General features: G+C 44.8%; 1 long non-coding RNA gene across 2 annotated transcripts in view; it reads left to right on the forward strand.

The window, feature by feature from the left end:
• LOC134969396 (uncharacterized) overlaps positions 1–17033 on the forward strand; it is a 348300-nt gene that overhangs the window by 40579 nt on the left and 290688 nt on the right. The window lies entirely within an intron of this gene.

Genomic DNA, 17033 nt, shown 5'->3' on the forward strand with positions numbered 1-17033 from the left:
GCAAGTTTACGCTTCTTCTCAGACGATTTTGATTTATATTTTTGGGTCATTTTACTGAGCTTTATTTTTTTGGATTTTACATGCTCTCTACTATGACATTGGTCATCGGCCTTGGCAGACGACGTTGATGGCATTTCATCGTCTCGGCCATGACTAGTGGCAGCAGCTTCAGCACGAGGTAGAAGTGGATCTTGATCTTTCCCTATTTTACCCTCCACATTTTTGTTCTCCAATTTTTAATGTGTGGAATTATATGCCAGTAATATATCAATAGCAATGGCCTACTACTATATATACTGCGCACAAAAACTTAAATGCACCACAGGTATGGATGGCTAGTATACTTGACGACACAGAGGTAGGTAGAGCAGTGGCCTACTGTACCGTACTGCTATATATTATATACTGGTGGTCAGCAAAATTATGCACTGTCCTACTACTATATATATACTTGCCACAAAAACTTAAATGCACCACAGGTATGGATGGATAGTATACTTGACGACACAGAGGTAGGTAGAGCAGTGGCCTACTGTACCATACTGCTATATATTATATACTGGTGGTCAGCAAAATTATGCACTGTCCTACTACTATATATATACTGCGCACAAAAACTTAAATGCACCACAGGTATGGATGGATAGTATACTTGACGACACAGAGGTAGGTAGAGCAGTGGCCTACTGTACTGTACTGCTATATATTATATACTGGTGGTCAGCAAAATGATGCACTGTCCTACTACTATATATATACTGCGCACAAAAACTTAAATGCACCACAGGTATGGATGGCTAGTATACTTGATGACACAGAGGTAGGTAGAGCAGTGGCCTATTGTACCGTACTGCTATATATTATATACTGGTGGTTAGCAAAATTATGCACTGTCCTACTACTATATATATACTGCGCACAAAAACTTAAATGCACCACAGGTATGGATGGATAGTATACTTGACGACACAGAGGTAGGTAGAGCAGTGGCCTACTGTACCGTACTGCTATATATTATATACTGGTGGTCAGCAAAATGATGCACTGTCCTACTACTATATATATACTGCGCACAAAAACTTAAATGCACCACAGGTATGGATGGATAGTATACTTGACGACACAGAGGTAGGTAGAGCAGTGGCCTACTGTACCGTACTGCTATATATTATATACTGGTGGTCAGCAAAATTATGCACTGTACTCCTATATACTACAATGCAGCACAGATATGGAGCGTTTTTCAGGCAGAGAACGTATAATACTGGTGGTCACTGGTCAGCAAAACTCTGCACTGTCCTCCTCCTATATAATACTGGTGGTCCCCAGTCCCCACAATAAAGCACACTGAGCACAGATATGGAGCGTTTTTCAGGCAGAGAACGTAGATATTTGCAGCACACTGAGCACAGATATTTGCAGCACACTGAGCACAGATATTTGCAGCTCACTGAGCACAGATATTTGCAGCACACTGAACAAACTGAGAGAACGCCAGCCACGTCCTCTCCCTATCATCTCCAATGCACGAGTGAAAATGGCGGCGACGCGTGGCTCCTTATATAGAATACGAATCTCGCGAGAATCCGACAGTGGGATGATGACGTTCGGGCGCGCTCAGGTTAACCGAGCAAGGCGGGAGGATCCGAGTTTGCCTTGGAACCGTGTAAAATGGGTGAAGTTCGGGGGGCTTCGGATTCCGAGGAACCGAACCCGCTCATCACTATGCAGAACTACAGCTTCTTATTCAAAATGATGAAATCTGGTGTCTGTGCCCGCTTTACCACCATTTTCATGCCCAAATGCTTGTTGGTCACGACAAACTGCAAGTGGGTGATATGTAAGTGACCACCCTGTGTGAGTTTCAAGTGTCAAATCTTTTGACCAATGCTGTTTAACCCTTGCACAGCTACAGCTTCTTATTCAAAATGATGAAATCTGGTGTCTGTGCCCGCTTTACCACCATTTTCATGCCCAAATGCTTGTTGGTCAAGACAAACTGCAAGTGGATGATATGTAAGTGACCACCCTGTGTGAGTTTCAAGTATCAAATCTTTTGACCAACGCTGTTTAACCTTTGCACAGCTACAGCTTCTTATTCAAAATGATGAAATCTGGTGTCTGTGCCCGCTTTACCACCATTTTCATGCCCAAATGCTTGTTGGTCAAGGCAACTTTCAAGTGGGTGATATGTAAGTGACCACCCTGTGTGAGTTTCAAGTGTCAAATCTTTTGACCAACGCTGTTTAACCCTTGCACAGCTACAGCTTCTTATTCAAAATGATGAAATCTGGTATCTGTGCCCGCTTTACCACCATTTTCATGCCCAAATGCTTGTTGGTCAAGGCAAATTGCAAGTGGTTGATATGTAAGTGACCACCCTGTGTGAGTTTCAAGTGTTAAATCTGTTGACCAATGCTGTTTAACCCTTGCACAACTACAGCTTCTTATTCAAAATGATGAAATCTGGTGCCTGTGCCCGCTTTACCACCATTTTCATGCCCAAATGCTTGTTGGTCAAGGCAACTTGCAAGTGGGTGATATGTAAGTGACCACCCTGTGTGAGTTTCAAGTGTCAAATGTTTTGACCAACGCTGTTTAACCCTTGCACAGCTACAGCTTCTTATTCAAAATGATGAAATCTGGTATCTGTGCCCGCTTTACCACCATTTTCATGCCCAAATGCTTGTTGGTCAAGGCAAATTGCAAGTGGTTGATATGTAAGTGACCACCCTGTGTGAGTTTCAAGTGTCAAATCTTTTGACCAACGCTGTTTAACCCTTGCACAGCTACAGCTTCTTATTCAAAATGATGAAATCTGGTGTCTGTGCCCGCTTTACCACCATTTTCATGCCCAAATGCTTGTTGGTCAAGACAAACTGCAAGTGGGTGATATGTAAGTGACCACCCTGTGTGAGTTTCAAGTATCAAATCTTTTGACCAACGCTGTTTAACCTTTGCACAGCTACAGCTTCTTATTCAAAATGATGAAATCTGGTGTCTGTGCCCGCTTTACCACCATTTTCATGCCCAAATGCTTGTTGATCAAGACAAACTGCAAGTGGGTGATATGTAAGTGACCACCCTGTGTGAGTTTCAAGTGTCAAATCTGTTGACCAACGCTGTTTAACCCTTGCACAACTACAGCTTCTTATTCAAAATGATGAAATCTGGTGTCTGTGCCCGCCTTGCCACCATTTTCATGCCCAAATGCTTGTTGGTCAAGGCAAATTGCAAGTGGGTGATATGTAAGTGACCACCCTGTGTGAGTTTCAAGTATCAAATCTTTTGACCAACGCTGTTTAACCCTTGCACAGCTACAGCTTCTTATTCAAAATGATGAAATCTGGTGTCTGTGCCCGCTTTACCACCATTTTCATGCCCAAATGCTTGTTGGTCAAGACAAACTGCAAGTGGGTGATATGTAAGTGACCACCCTGTGTGAGTTTCAAGTGTCAAATCTTTTGACCAACGCTGTTTAACCCTTGCACAGCTACAGCTTCTTATTCAAAATGATGAAATCTGGTGTCTGTGCCCGCTTTACCACCATTTTCATGCCCAAATGCTTGTTGGTCAAGACAAACTGCAAGTGGGTGATATGTAAGTGACCACCCTGTGTGAGTTTCAAGTGTCAAAAATTTTGACCAACGCTGTTTAACCCTTGCACAACTAAAGCTTCTTATTCAAAATGATGAAATCTGGTGTCTGTGCCCGCTTTACCACAATTTTCATGCCCAAATGCTTGTTGGTCAAGACAAACTGCAAGTGGGTGATATGTAAGTGACCACCCTGTGTGAGGTTCAAGTGTCAAATCTTTTGACCAACGCTGTTTAACCCTTGCACAGCTACAGCTTCTTATTCAAAATGATGAAATCTGGTGTCTGTGCCCGCTTTACCACCATTTTCATGCCCAAATGCTTGTTGGTCAAGACAAACTGCAAGTGGGTGATATGTAAGTGACCACCCTGTGTGAGTTTCAAGTGTCAAATCTGTTGACCAACGCTGTTTAACCCTTGCACAGCTACAGCTTCTTATTCAAAATGATGAAACCTGGTGTCTGTGCCCGCTTTACCACCATTTTCATGCCCAAATGCTTGTTGGTCAAGGCAACTTGCAAGTGTGTGATATGTAAGTGACCACCCTGTGTGAGTTTCAAGTGTCAAATGTTTTGACCAACGCTGTTTAACCCTTGCACAGCTACAGCTTCTTATTCAAAATGATGAAATCTGGTATCTGTGCCCGCTTTACCACCATTTTCATGCCCAAATGCCTGTTGGTCAAGGCAAATTGCAAGTGGGTGATATGTAAGGGACCACCCTGTGTGAGTTTCAAGTGTCAAATCTGTTGACCAACGCTGTTTAACCCTTGCACAGCTACAGCTTCTTATTTAAAATGATGAAATCTGGTATCTGTGCCCGCTTTACCATTATTTTCATGCCCAAATGCTTGTTGGTCAAGGCAAATTGCAAGTGGGTGATATGTAAGTGACCACCCTGTGTGAGATTCAAGTGTCAAATCTGTTGACCAACGCTGTTTAACCCTTGCACAGCTACAGCTTCTTATTCAAAATGATGAAATCTGGTGTCTGTGCCCGCCTTGCCACCATTTTCATGCCCAAATGCTTGTTGGTCAAGGCAAATTGCAAGTGGGTGATATGTAAGTGACCACCCTGTGTGAGTTTCAAGTGTCAAATCTTTTGACCAACGCTGTTTAACCCTTGCACAGCTACAGCTTCTTATTCAAAATGATGAAATCTGGTGTCTGTGCCCGCTTTACCACCATTTTCATGCCCAAATGCTTGTTGGTCAAGACAAACTGCAAGTGGGTGATATGTAAGTGACCACCCTGTGTGAGTTTCAAGTGTCAAATCTTTTGACCAACGCTGTTTAACCCTTGCACAGCTACAGCTTCTTATTCAAAATGATGAAATCTGGTGTCTGTGCCCGCTTTACCACCATTTTCATGCCCAAATGCTTGTTGGTCAAGACAAACTGCAAGTGGGTGATATGTAAGTGACCACCCTGTGTGAGTTTCAAGTGTCAAATCTTTTGACCAACGCTGTTTAACCCTTGCACAACTAAAGCTTCTTATTCAAAATGATGAAATCTGGTGTCTGTGCCCGCTTTACCACAATTTTCATGCCCAAATGCTTGTTGGTCAAGACAAACTGCAAGTGGGTGATATGTAAGTGACCACCCTGTGTGAGGTTCAAGTGTCAAATCTTTTGACCAACGCTGTTTAACCCTTGCACAGCTACAGCTTCTTATTCAAAATGATGAAATCTGGTGTCTGTGCCCGCTTTACCACCATTTTCATGCCCAAATGCTTGTTGGTCAAGACAAACTGCAAGTGGGTGATATGTAAGTGACCACCCTGTGTGAGGTTCAAGTGTCAAATCTTTTGACCAACGCTGTTTAACCCTTGCACAGCTACAGCTTCTTATTCAAAATGATGAAATCTGGTGTCTGTGCCCGCTTTACCACCATTTTCATGGCCAAATGCTTGTTGGTCAAGACAAACTGCAAGTGGGTGATATGTAAGTGACCACCCTGTGTGAGTTTCAAGTGTCAAATCTGTTGACCAACGCTGTTTAACCCTTGCACAGCTACAGCTTCTTATTCAAAATTATGAAACCTGGTGTCTGTGCCCGCTTTACCACCATTTTCATGCCCAAATGCTTGTTGGTCAAGGCAACTTGCAAGTGTGTGATATGTAAGTGATCACCCTGTGTGAGTTTCAAGTGTCAAATGTTTTGACCAACGCTGTTTAACCCTTGCACAGCTACAGCTTCTTATTCAAAATGATGAAATCTGGTATCTGTGCCCGCTTTACCACCATTTTCATGCCCAAATGCCTGTTGGTCAAGGCAAATTGCAAGTGGGTGATATGTAAGTGACCACCCTGTGTGAGTTTCAAGTGTCAAATCTGTTGACCAACGCTGTTTAACCCTTGCACAGCTACAGCTTCTTATTTAAAATGATGAAATCTGGTATCTGTGCCCGCTTTACCATTATTTTCATGCCCAAATGCTTGTTGGTCAAGGCAAATTGCAAGTGGGTGATATGTAAGTGACCACCCTGTGTGAGATTCAAGTGTCAAATCTGTTGACCAACGCTGTTTAACCCTTGCACAGCTACAGCTTCTTATTCAAAATGATGAAATCTGGTGTCTGTGCCCGCCTTGCCACCATTTTCATGCCCAAATGCTTGTTGGTCAAGGCAAATTGCAAGTGGGTGATATGTAAGTGACCACCCTGTGTGAGTTTCAAGTGTCAAATCTTTTGACCAACGCTGTTTAACCCTTGCACAGCTACAGCTTCTTATTCAAAATGATGAAATCTGGTGTCTGTGCCCGCTTTACCACCATTTTCATGCCCAAATGCTTGTTGGTCAAGACAAACTGCAAGTGGGTGATATGTAAGTGACCACCCTGTGTGAGTTTCAAGTGTCAAATCTTTTGACCAACGCTGTTTAACCCTTGCACAGCTACAGCTTCTTATTCAAAATGATGAAATCTGGTGTCTGTGCCCGCTTTACCACCATTTTCATGCCCAAATGCTTGTTGGTCAAGACAAACTGCAAGTGGGTGATATGTAAGTGACCACCCTGTGTGAGGTTCAAGTGTCAAATCTTTTGACCAATGCTGTTTAACCCTTGCACAGCTACAGCTTCTTATTCAAAATGATGAAATCTGGTGTCTGTGCCCGCTTTACCACCATTTTCATGCCCAAATGCTTGTTGGTAAAGACAAACTGCAAGTGGGTGATATGTAAGTGACCACCCTGTGTAAGTTTCAAGTATCAAATCTGTTGACCAACGCTGTTTAACCCTTGCACAACTACAGCTTCTTATTCAAAATGATGAAATATGGTGTCTGTGCCCGCTTTACCACCATTTTCATGCCCAAATGCTTGTTGGTCAAGGCAACTTGCAAGTGGGTGATATGTAAGTGACCACCCTGTGTGAGGTTCAAGTGTCAAATCTTTTTACCAACGCTGTTTAACCCTTGCACAGCTGCAGCTTCTTATTCAAAATGATGAAATCTGGTGTCTGTGCCCGCTTTACCACCATTTTCATGCCCAAATGCTTGTTGGTCAAGACAAACTGCAAGTGGGTGATATGTAAGTGACCACCCTGTGTGAGTTTCAAGTATCAAATCTTTTGACCAACGCTGTTTAACCTTTGCACAGCTACAGCTTCTTATTCAAAATGATGAAATCTGGTGTCTGTGCCCGCTTTACCACCATTTTCATGCCCAAATGCTTGTTGATCAAGATAAACTGCAAGTGGGTGATATGTAAGTGACCACCCTGTGTGAGTTTCAAGTGTTAAATCTTTTGACCAACGCTGTTTAACCCTTGCACAACTAGAGATGAGCGGGTTCGGTTTCTCTGAAACCGAACCCGCACGAACTTCATGTTTTTTTCACGGGTCCGAGCAGACTCGGATCCTCCCGCCTTGCTCGGTTAACCCGAGCGCGCCCGAACGTCATCATGACGCTGTCGGATTCTCGCGAGACTCGGATTCTATATAAGGAGCCGCGCGTCGCCGCCATTTTCACACGTGCATTGAGATTGATAGGGAGAGGACGTGGCTGGCGTCCTCTCCATTAGAAATTAGATTAGAAGAGAGAGAGAGATTGTGCAGAGTCAGACAGAGTTTACCACAGTGACCAGTGCAGTTGTTGTTAGTTAACTTTTATTTATTTTAATATAATATATCCGTTCTCTGCTATATCCGTTCTCTGCCTGAAAAAAAAACGATACACAGCAGCAGCCAGTCACACAGTGTGACTCAGTCTGTGTGCACTCAGCTCAGCCCAGTGTGCTGCACATCAATGTATAAAAGGCAAAGCTTATAATAATTGTGGGGGAGACTGGGGAGCACTGCAGGTTGTTATAGCAGGAGCCCCCAGGACTACATAATATTATATTAATTTAAAATTAAACAGTGCACACTTTTGCTGCAGGAGTGCCACTGCCAGTGTGACTAGTGGTGACCAGTGCCTGACCACCAGTATAGTAGTATATTGTTGTATGTATTGTATACTATCTCTTTATCAACCAGTCTATATTAGCAGCAGACACAGTACAGTGCGGTAGTTCACGGCTGTGGCTACCTCTGTGTCGGCAGTCGGAACTCGGCAGGCAGTCCGTCCATCCATAATTGTATTACAATATATACCACCTAACCGTGGTATTTTTTTTTCTTTCTTTATACCGTCGTCATAGTGTCATACTAGTTGTTACGAGTATACTACTATCTCTTTATCAACCAGTGTACAGTGCGGTAGTTCACGGCTGTGGCTACCTCTGTGTCGGCAGTCGGCAGGCAGTCCGTCCATCCATAATTGTATTATTATTATAATATATACCACCTAACCGTGGTTTTTTTTTCATTCTTTATACCGTCATAGTGTCATACTAGTTGTTACGAGTATACTACTATCTCTTTATCAACCAGTGTACAGTGCGGTAGTTCACGGCTGTGGCTACCTCTGTGTCGGCAGTCGGCAGGCAGTCCGTCCATCCATAATTGTATTATTATTATAATATATACCACCTAACTGTGGTATTTTTTTTTCTTTCTTTATACCGTCGTCATAGTGTCATACTAGTTGTTACGAGTATACTACTATCTCTTTATCAACCAGTGTACAGTGCGGTAGTTCACGGCTGTGGCTACCTCTGTGTCGGAACTCGGCAGGCAGTCCGTCCATCCATAATTGTATTATTATTATAATATATACCACCTAACCGTGGTTTTTTTTTCATTCTTTATACCGTCGTCATAGTGTCATACTAGTTGTTACGAGTATACTACTATCTCTTTATCAACCAGTGTACAGTGCGGTAGTTCACGGCTGTGGCTACCTCTGTGTCGGCAGTCGGCAGGCAGTCCGTCCATCCATAATTGTATTATTATTATAATATATACCACCTAACCGTGGTTTTTTTTTCATTCTTTATACCGTCGTCATAGTGTCATACTAGTTGTTACGAGTATACTACTATCTCTTTATCAACCAGTGTACAGTGCGGTAGTTCACGGCTGTGGCTACCTCTGTGTCGGCAGTCGGCAGGCAGTCCGTCCATCCATAATTGTATTATTATTATAATATATACCACCTAACCGTGGTTTTTTTTTCATTCTTTATACCGTCGTCATAGTGTCATACTAGTTGTTACGAGTATACTACTATCTCTTTATCAACCAGTGTACAGTGCGGTAGTTCACGGCTGTGGCTACCTCTGTGTCGGCAGTCGGCAGGCAGTCCGTCCATCCATAATTGTATTATTATTATAATATATACCACCTAACCGTGGTTTTTTTTTCATTCTTTATACCGTCGTCATAGTGTCATACTAGTTGTTACGAGTATACTACTATCTCTTTATCAACCAGTGTACAGTGCGGTAGTTCACGGCTGTGGCTACCTCTGTGTCGGCAGTCGGCAGGCAGTCCGTCCATCCATAATTGTATTATTATTATAATATATACCACCTAACCGTGGTTTTTTTTTCATTCTTTATACCGTCGTCATAGTGTCATACTAGTTGTTACGAGTATACTACTATCTCTTTATCAACCAGTGTACAGTGCGGTAGTTCACGGCTGTGGCTACCTCTGTGTCGGAACTCGGCAGGCAGTCCGTCCATCCATAATTGTATTATATACCACCTAACCGTGGTTTTTTTATACCACCTAACCGTGGCAGTCCGTCCATAATTGTATACTAGTATCCAATCCATCCATCTCCATTGTTTACCTGAGGTGCCTTTTAGTTCTGCCTATAAAATATGGAGAACAAAAAAGTTGAGGTTCCAAAATTAGGGAAAGATCAAGATCCACTTCCACCTCGTGCTGAAGCTGCTGCCACTAGTCATGGCCGAGACGATGAAATGCCAGCAACGTCGTCTGCCAAGGCCGATGCCCAATGTCATAGTACAGAGCATGTCAAATCCAAAACACCAAATATCAGAAAAAAAAGGACTCCAAAACCTAAAATAAAATTGTCGGAGGAGAAGCGTAAACTTGCCAATATGCCATTTACCACACGGAGTGGCAAGGAACGGCTGAGGCCCTGGCCTATGTTCATGGCTAGTGGTTCAGCTTCACATGAGGATGGAAGCACTCAGCCTCTCGCTAGAAAAATGAAAAGACTCAAGCTGGCAAAAGCAGCACAGCAAAGAACTGTGCATTCTTCGAAATCCCAAATCCGAATTCCGAGCCCACCCGCTGGCGGTGATGCAGGGCAGTCTGGAGCGACTGCTGATGCTGACATCTGGTCCGGACTGAAGGACCTGACAACCATTACGGACATGTCGTCTACTGTCACTGCATATGATTCTCTCACCATTGATAGAATGGTGGAGGATTATATGAGTGACCGCATCCAAGTAGGCACGTCACACAGTCCGTACTTATACTGGCAGGAAAAAGAGGCAATTTGGAGGCCCTTGCACAAACTGGCTTTATTCTACCTAAGTTGCCCTCCCACAAGTGTGTACTCCGAAAGAGTGTTTAGTGCCGCCGCTCACCTTGTCAGCAATCGGCGTACGAGGTTACATCCAGAAAATGTGGAGAAGATGATGTTCATTAAAATGAATTATAATCAATTCCTCCGCGGAGACATTGACCAGCAGCAATTGCCTCCACAAAGTACACAGGGAGCTGACATGGTGGATTCCAGTGGGGACGAATTGATAATCTGTGAGGAGGGGGATGTACACGGTGATATATCGGAGGATGATGATGAGGTGGACATCTTGCCTCTGTAGAGCCAGTTTGTGCAAGGAGAGATTAATTGCTTCTTTTTTGGTGGGGGTCCAAACCAACCCGTCATTTCAGTCACAGTCGTGTGGCAGACCCTGTCACTGAAATGATGGGTTGGTTAAAGTGTGCATGTCCTGTTTTGTTTATACAACATAAGGGTGGGTGGGAAGGGCCCAAGGACAATTCCATCTTGCACCTCTTTTTTCTTTTATTTTTCTTTGCGTCATGTGCTGTTTGGGGAGGGTTTTTTGGAAGGGACATCCTGCGTGACACTGCAGTGCCACTCCTAGATGGGCCCGGTGTTTGTGTCGGCCACTAGGGTCGCTTATCTTTCTCACACAGTCAGCTACCTCATTGCGCCTCTTTTTTTCTTTGCGTCATGTGCTGTTTGGGGAGGGTTTTTTGGAAGGGACATCCTGCGTGACACTGCAGTGCCACTCCTAGATGGGCCCGGTGTTTGTGTCGGCCACTAGGGTCGCTTATCTTTCTCACACAGTCAGCTACCTCATTGCGCCTCTTTTTTTCTTTGCGTCATGTGCTGTTTGGGGAGGGTTTTTTGGAAGGGACATCCTGCGTGACACTGCAGTGCCACTCCTAGATGGGCCAGGTGTTTGTGTCGGCCACTAGGGTCGCTAATCTTACTCACACAGCTACCTCATTGCGCCTCTTTTTTTCTTTGCGTCATGTGCTGTTTGGGGAGGGTTTTTTGGAAGGGACATCCTGCGTGACACTGCAGTGCCACTCCTAGATGGGCCCGGTGTTTGTGTCGGCCACTAGGGTCGCTTATCTTTCTCACACAGTCAGCTACCTCATTGCGCCTCTTTTTTTCTTTGCGTCATGTGCTGTTTGGGGAGGGTTTTTTGGAAGGGACATCCTGCGTGACACTGCAGTGCCACTCCTAGATGGGCCCGGTGTTTGTGTCGGCCACTAGGGTCGCTAATCTTACTCACACAGCTACCTCATTGCGCCTCTTTTTTTCTTTGCGTCATGTGCTGTTTGGGGAGGGTTTTTTGGAAGGGACATCCTGCGTGACACTGCAGTGCCACTCCTAGATGGGCCCGGTGTTTGTGTCGGCCACTAGGGTCGCTGAGCTTAGTCATCCAGCGACCTCGGTGCAAATTTTAGGACTAAAAATAATATTGTGAGGTGTAAGGTGTTCAGAATAGACTGAAAATGAGTGTTAATTATGGTTATTGAGGTTAATAATACTATGGGATCAAAATGACCCCCAAATTCAATGTTTTAAGATGTTTTTTAGGGTTTTTTGAAAAAACCACCCGAATCCAAAACACACCCGAATCCGACAAAAAAAATTCGGTGAGGTTTTGCCACAACGCGGTCGAACCCAAAACACGGCCGCGGAACCGAACCCAAAACCAAAACACAAAACCCGAAAAATTTCAGGCGCTCATCTCTATGCACAACTACAGCTTCTTATTCAAAATGATGAAATCTGGTGTCTGTGCCCGCCTTGCCACCATTTTCATGCCCAAATGCTTGTTGGTCAAGGCAAATTGCAAGTGGATGATATGTAAGTGACCACCCTGTGTGAGTTTCAAGTATCAAATCTTTTGACCAACGCTGTTTAACCCTTGCACAGCTACAGCTTCTTATTCAAAATGATGAAATCTGGTGTCTGTGCCCGCTTTACCACCATTTTCATGCCCAAATGCTTGTTGGTCACGACAAACTGCAAGTGGGTGATATGTAAGTGACCACTCTGTGTGAGTTTCAAGTGTCAAATCTTTTGACCAACGCTGTTTAACCCTTGCACAACTAAAGCTTCTTATTCAAAATGATGAAATCTGGTGTCTGTGCCCGCTTTACCACCATTTTCATGCCCAAATGCTTGTTGGTCAAGACAAACTGCAAGTGGGTGATATGTAAGTGACCACCCTGTGTGAGGTTCAAGTGTCAAATCTGTTGACCAATGCTGTTTAACCCTTGCACAGCTACAGCTTCTTATTCAAAATGATGAAATCTGGTGTCTGTGCCTGCTTTACCACCATTTTCATGCCCAAATGCTTGTTGGTCAAGACAAACTGCAAGTGGGTGATATGTAAGTGACCACCCTGTGTGAGGTTCAAGTGTCAAATCTTTTGACCAACGCTGTTTAACCCTTGCACAGCTACAGCTTCTTATTCAAAATGATGAAATCTGGTGTCTGTGCCCGCTATACCACCATTTTCATGCCCAAATGCTTGTTGGTCAAGACAAACTGCAAGTGGATGATATGTAAGTGACCACCCTGTGTGAGTTTCAAGTATCAAATCTTTTGACCAACGCTGTTTAACCCTTGCACAACTACAGCTTCTTATTCAAAATTATGAAATCTGGTGTCTGTGCCCGCCTTGCCACCATTTTCATGCCCAAATGCTTGTTGGTCAAGGCAAATTGCAAGTGGGTGATATGTAAGTGACCACCCTGTGTGAGTTTCAAGTATCAAATGTTTTGACCAACGCTGTTTAACCCTTGCACAGCTACAGCTTCTTTTTCAAAATGATGAAATCTGGTGTCTGTGCCCGCTTTACCACCATTTTCATGCCCAAATGCTTGTTGGTCACGACAAACTGCAAGTGGGTGATATGTAAGTGACCACCCTGTGTGAGTTTCAAGTGTCAAATCTTTTGACCAATGCTGTTTAACCCTTGCACAGCTACAGCTTCTTATTCAAAATGATGAAATCTGGTGTCTGTGCCCGCTTTACCACCATTTTCATGCCCAAATGCTTGTTGGTCAAGACAAACTGCAAGTGGGTGATATGTAAGTGACCACCCTGTGTGAGGTTCAAGTGTCAAATCTTTTGACCAACGCTGTTTAACCCTTGCACAGCTACAGCTTCTTATTCAAAATGATGAAATCTGGTGTCTGTGCCCGCTTTACCACCATTTTCATGCCCAAATGCTTGTTGGTCAAGACAAACTGCAAGTGGGTGATATGTAAGTGACCACCCTGTGTGAGGTTCAAGTGTCAAATCTTTTGACCAACGCTGTTTAACCCTTGCACAGCTACAGCTTCTTATTCAAAATGATGAAATCTGGTGTCTGTGCCCGCTTTACCACCATTTTCATGCCTAAATCATTTTTGTTTATTGCAAAATGTCATGTAGATTGGTGTAAGGGACACTATTTGAAGTTTATTCAATGTTAACTTAGTGATCTATCCTTATTTAATTTATTTTAATATAATAATTTCTGAATAAGAAGCTGGAGCAGAATAAGAAGTGAATAAGAAGCTGGCCGAATAAGAAGCTAACTTCAGCCTCGTGACTTTGCAAAGGTGTGTGTAGAAAAGAAGTAAAGGCAAAGCATCAATTCTTTTCTTTTTATTTCACTGGTCTAAGCTTGATTTTAATTTAAAGCCGACCAATTAGGACGTTTTATTAGGTGTCAGGAAATTGTGTCACTGTTTTACGTCTCATACCTCCCAACTGTCCCTATTTTGTCGGGACAGTCCCGTTTTTCACGGTCTGTCCCGTTGTCCCACCCGCGGGTCGCAGTGTCCCGCGGGTGGGGGGGCAGCGGAAGATGTCCCCCCTGTCACTCGCTGCTCTGAGTAGAGCAGCGGTGTATAGATGCTGTGCGCATGCGTCTATTCACGGCAGAGAGGGACAGGGGGCATGACCAGCAGCTCTCTGAGCGCTGTTCATGCCCCCCCCCCCCCCATAATGACGAAAACGGAGGCGTGGCTTGTGTCTCGGCACGTGCCGTGAGATCACGCCCCTTCCCGATAAGCTACGCCCCTAATTTGGTCCGCGCGCGCAAATGTCCCTTCCTGCTGCTCTGCAAAGTAGTGATGTATGCATTATGTCGTATTTATTGTATTTTTGTCCTCCGAATCTTGAACTCTGTTTTGATTTGAGTTTAGACAATTGGGCTAACCAAAACTTTTGTACATATACTGTAAGTGCTCATGATTCTAATGGAAGAGGTTGGAGTTGATTGGTGGGCAGAAAGTCAGAAACAAGATTAGTGTTAGTTTCTGCAAGCTGACCACACTTCTTGCATGGGAAATCCACATGTCCCCTGTGGATTCCTACCATGGCCTTTTCTATTGGGTACTTATATGAAGCATGTGTACATGGGTTTTTTTTCTCTCCAATAAAACACAACCATTAAAAAAAATCAAGCATTTCCAAGTCTGTTAATATATTTTTTTAAAGTGCTCTTTCTCCCAGAAAACTCTTCTACTAATGCTTTCTAATGCCTGTCTGCAAGTCAGGGGTGGATATTATTCTTACCAGAGCACGACTCAATGGAACAGCTGAAAAACCTACTGTATGCTAATGCTATATTCTGGAATGTACTTTGTAATAACAGGGGGCGTGGCTTGGCAGGCAAGCGAGCAGGTCATGTCTCGTTGGTGCTTCTGCTCTAGCCCAACCATAGTGTGCTTTTTATTTACCCTGTGCACCCTAGCCGCTCCTGGAATGGTCCCCCCTGCCTGCCTGTCTGTCGGAGTTGTTGTCTGTGCTGCGTAACCGGGGGCCGGGACCTCCCGTCCCTGCGGGTTGCGGCCCACTCCCCTCCATAGAGCAGGGACCTGGAGGCTACCTTCCGGCCGGAGCTGTGCGGTAACGGAGGTCCGGGCGACGCACTTCCTCCTCTGACCACGGCGGACCCTCCCTGGTGCCCTTTTAAAAGGCTCCCGCTGACGTGGATGCTGGGCGGCGCTGCTTACCGACCCGTGCGGAGCTGGGGGACGCCGGCTGTGTGGCTCCCATCCCGCTGAAGCTTCCCTGTGGTGGCCATCTTGAAAGCTGGAGTAGAGGTGAGCTGTAATTCCCTGCCTCATTTATAGCTGGCTGCTTGAGCTACATAGACTATGCTCTAAGTTGCTCCACTTTGCCACCACCGCATTTTCTCTGATGTCCTAGTGGATGCTGGGAACTCCGTAAGGACCATGGGGAATAGACGGGCTCCGCAGGAGACTGGGCACTCTAAAAGAAAGATTAGGTACTATCTGGTGTGCACTGGCTCCTCCCTCTATGCCCCTCCTCCAGACCTCAGTTAGAATCTGTGCCCGGCCAGAGCTGGATGCACCTAGTGGGCTCTCCTGAGCTTGCTAGAAAGAAAGTATTTGTTAGGTTTTTTATTTTCAGTGAGATCTGCTGGCAACAGACTCACTGCTACGTGGGACTGAGGGGAGAGAAGCAAACCTACCTGCGTGCAGCTAGCTTGTGCTTCTTAGGCTACTGGACACCATTAGCTCCAGAGGGTTCGAACACAGGGCCTGACCTCGATCGTCCGTTCCCGGAGCCGCGCCGCCGTCCCCCTTGCAGAGCCAGAAGACAGAAGTAGGAGATAAAATCGGCGGCAAAAGACTCCGGTCTTCATTAAGGTAGCGCACAGCACTGCAGCTGTGCGCCATTGCTCCCTCTGCACACCACACACTTTGGTCACTGTAGGGGGCTGGGGGGGGGGGCGCCCTGGGCAGCAATAAGTATACCTTTTGGCAATATATACACATAATACAGTCTGGAAAACTGTATATGTGTAAAACCCCCGCCATTTTTAGTCAGAAACAGGACAGAAGCCCGCCGCTGAGGCCTTCTTTCTCAGCACACCAGCGCCATTTTCTCTTCACAGCTCCGCTGGAAGGAAGCTCCCCAGGCTCTCCCCGGCAGTATCCTGGTACACAAAGGGTGAAAAGAGAGGGGGGGGGGGCACATAAATTTAGGCGCAAAAATTTGTATATACAGCAGCTACTGGGTAAACACTGAGTTGTAGTGTAATCCCTGGGTTATATAGCGCTGGGGTGTGTGCTGGCATACTCTCTCTCTGTCTCTCCAAAGGGCCTTGTGGGGGAACTGTCCTCAAATAGAGCATCCCCTGTGTGTGTGGTGTGTCGGTACGCGTGTGTCGACATGTCTGAGGTAAAAGGCTCCTCTAAGGAGGTGATAGAGCGGATATGTGTGTGAGAGGGTGTCTCCGTCGACAACGCCGACACCTGTTTGGATATGTGTAAGTGCTAAGGTGAATTTATTGCACAAAAGGTTAGGGAACAGACCGGAAATCTACCCATGTCTGTCCCTATGTCACAGAGACCTTCAGAGTCTCTCAATGCTCACTATCAATAATAACAAACACTGGTATCGACATGGAGTTTAACTCCACTGTCGACTACGATAATGCAAAGTTACAGCCAAGATGGCTATAAGGTATTCAATATATGATTATTGAAATAATAGATGATTTGCATATCACTGATGACTCATCTGTCCCTGACATGAGAGTGCACATGTTTAAGGGGAAGAAT

Source organism: Pseudophryne corroboree, chromosome 11 (assembly GCF_028390025.1).
Source record: "Pseudophryne corroboree isolate aPseCor3 chromosome 11, aPseCor3.hap2, whole genome shotgun sequence".
NCBI lineage: Eukaryota > Metazoa > Chordata > Amphibia > Anura > Myobatrachidae > Pseudophryne > Pseudophryne corroboree.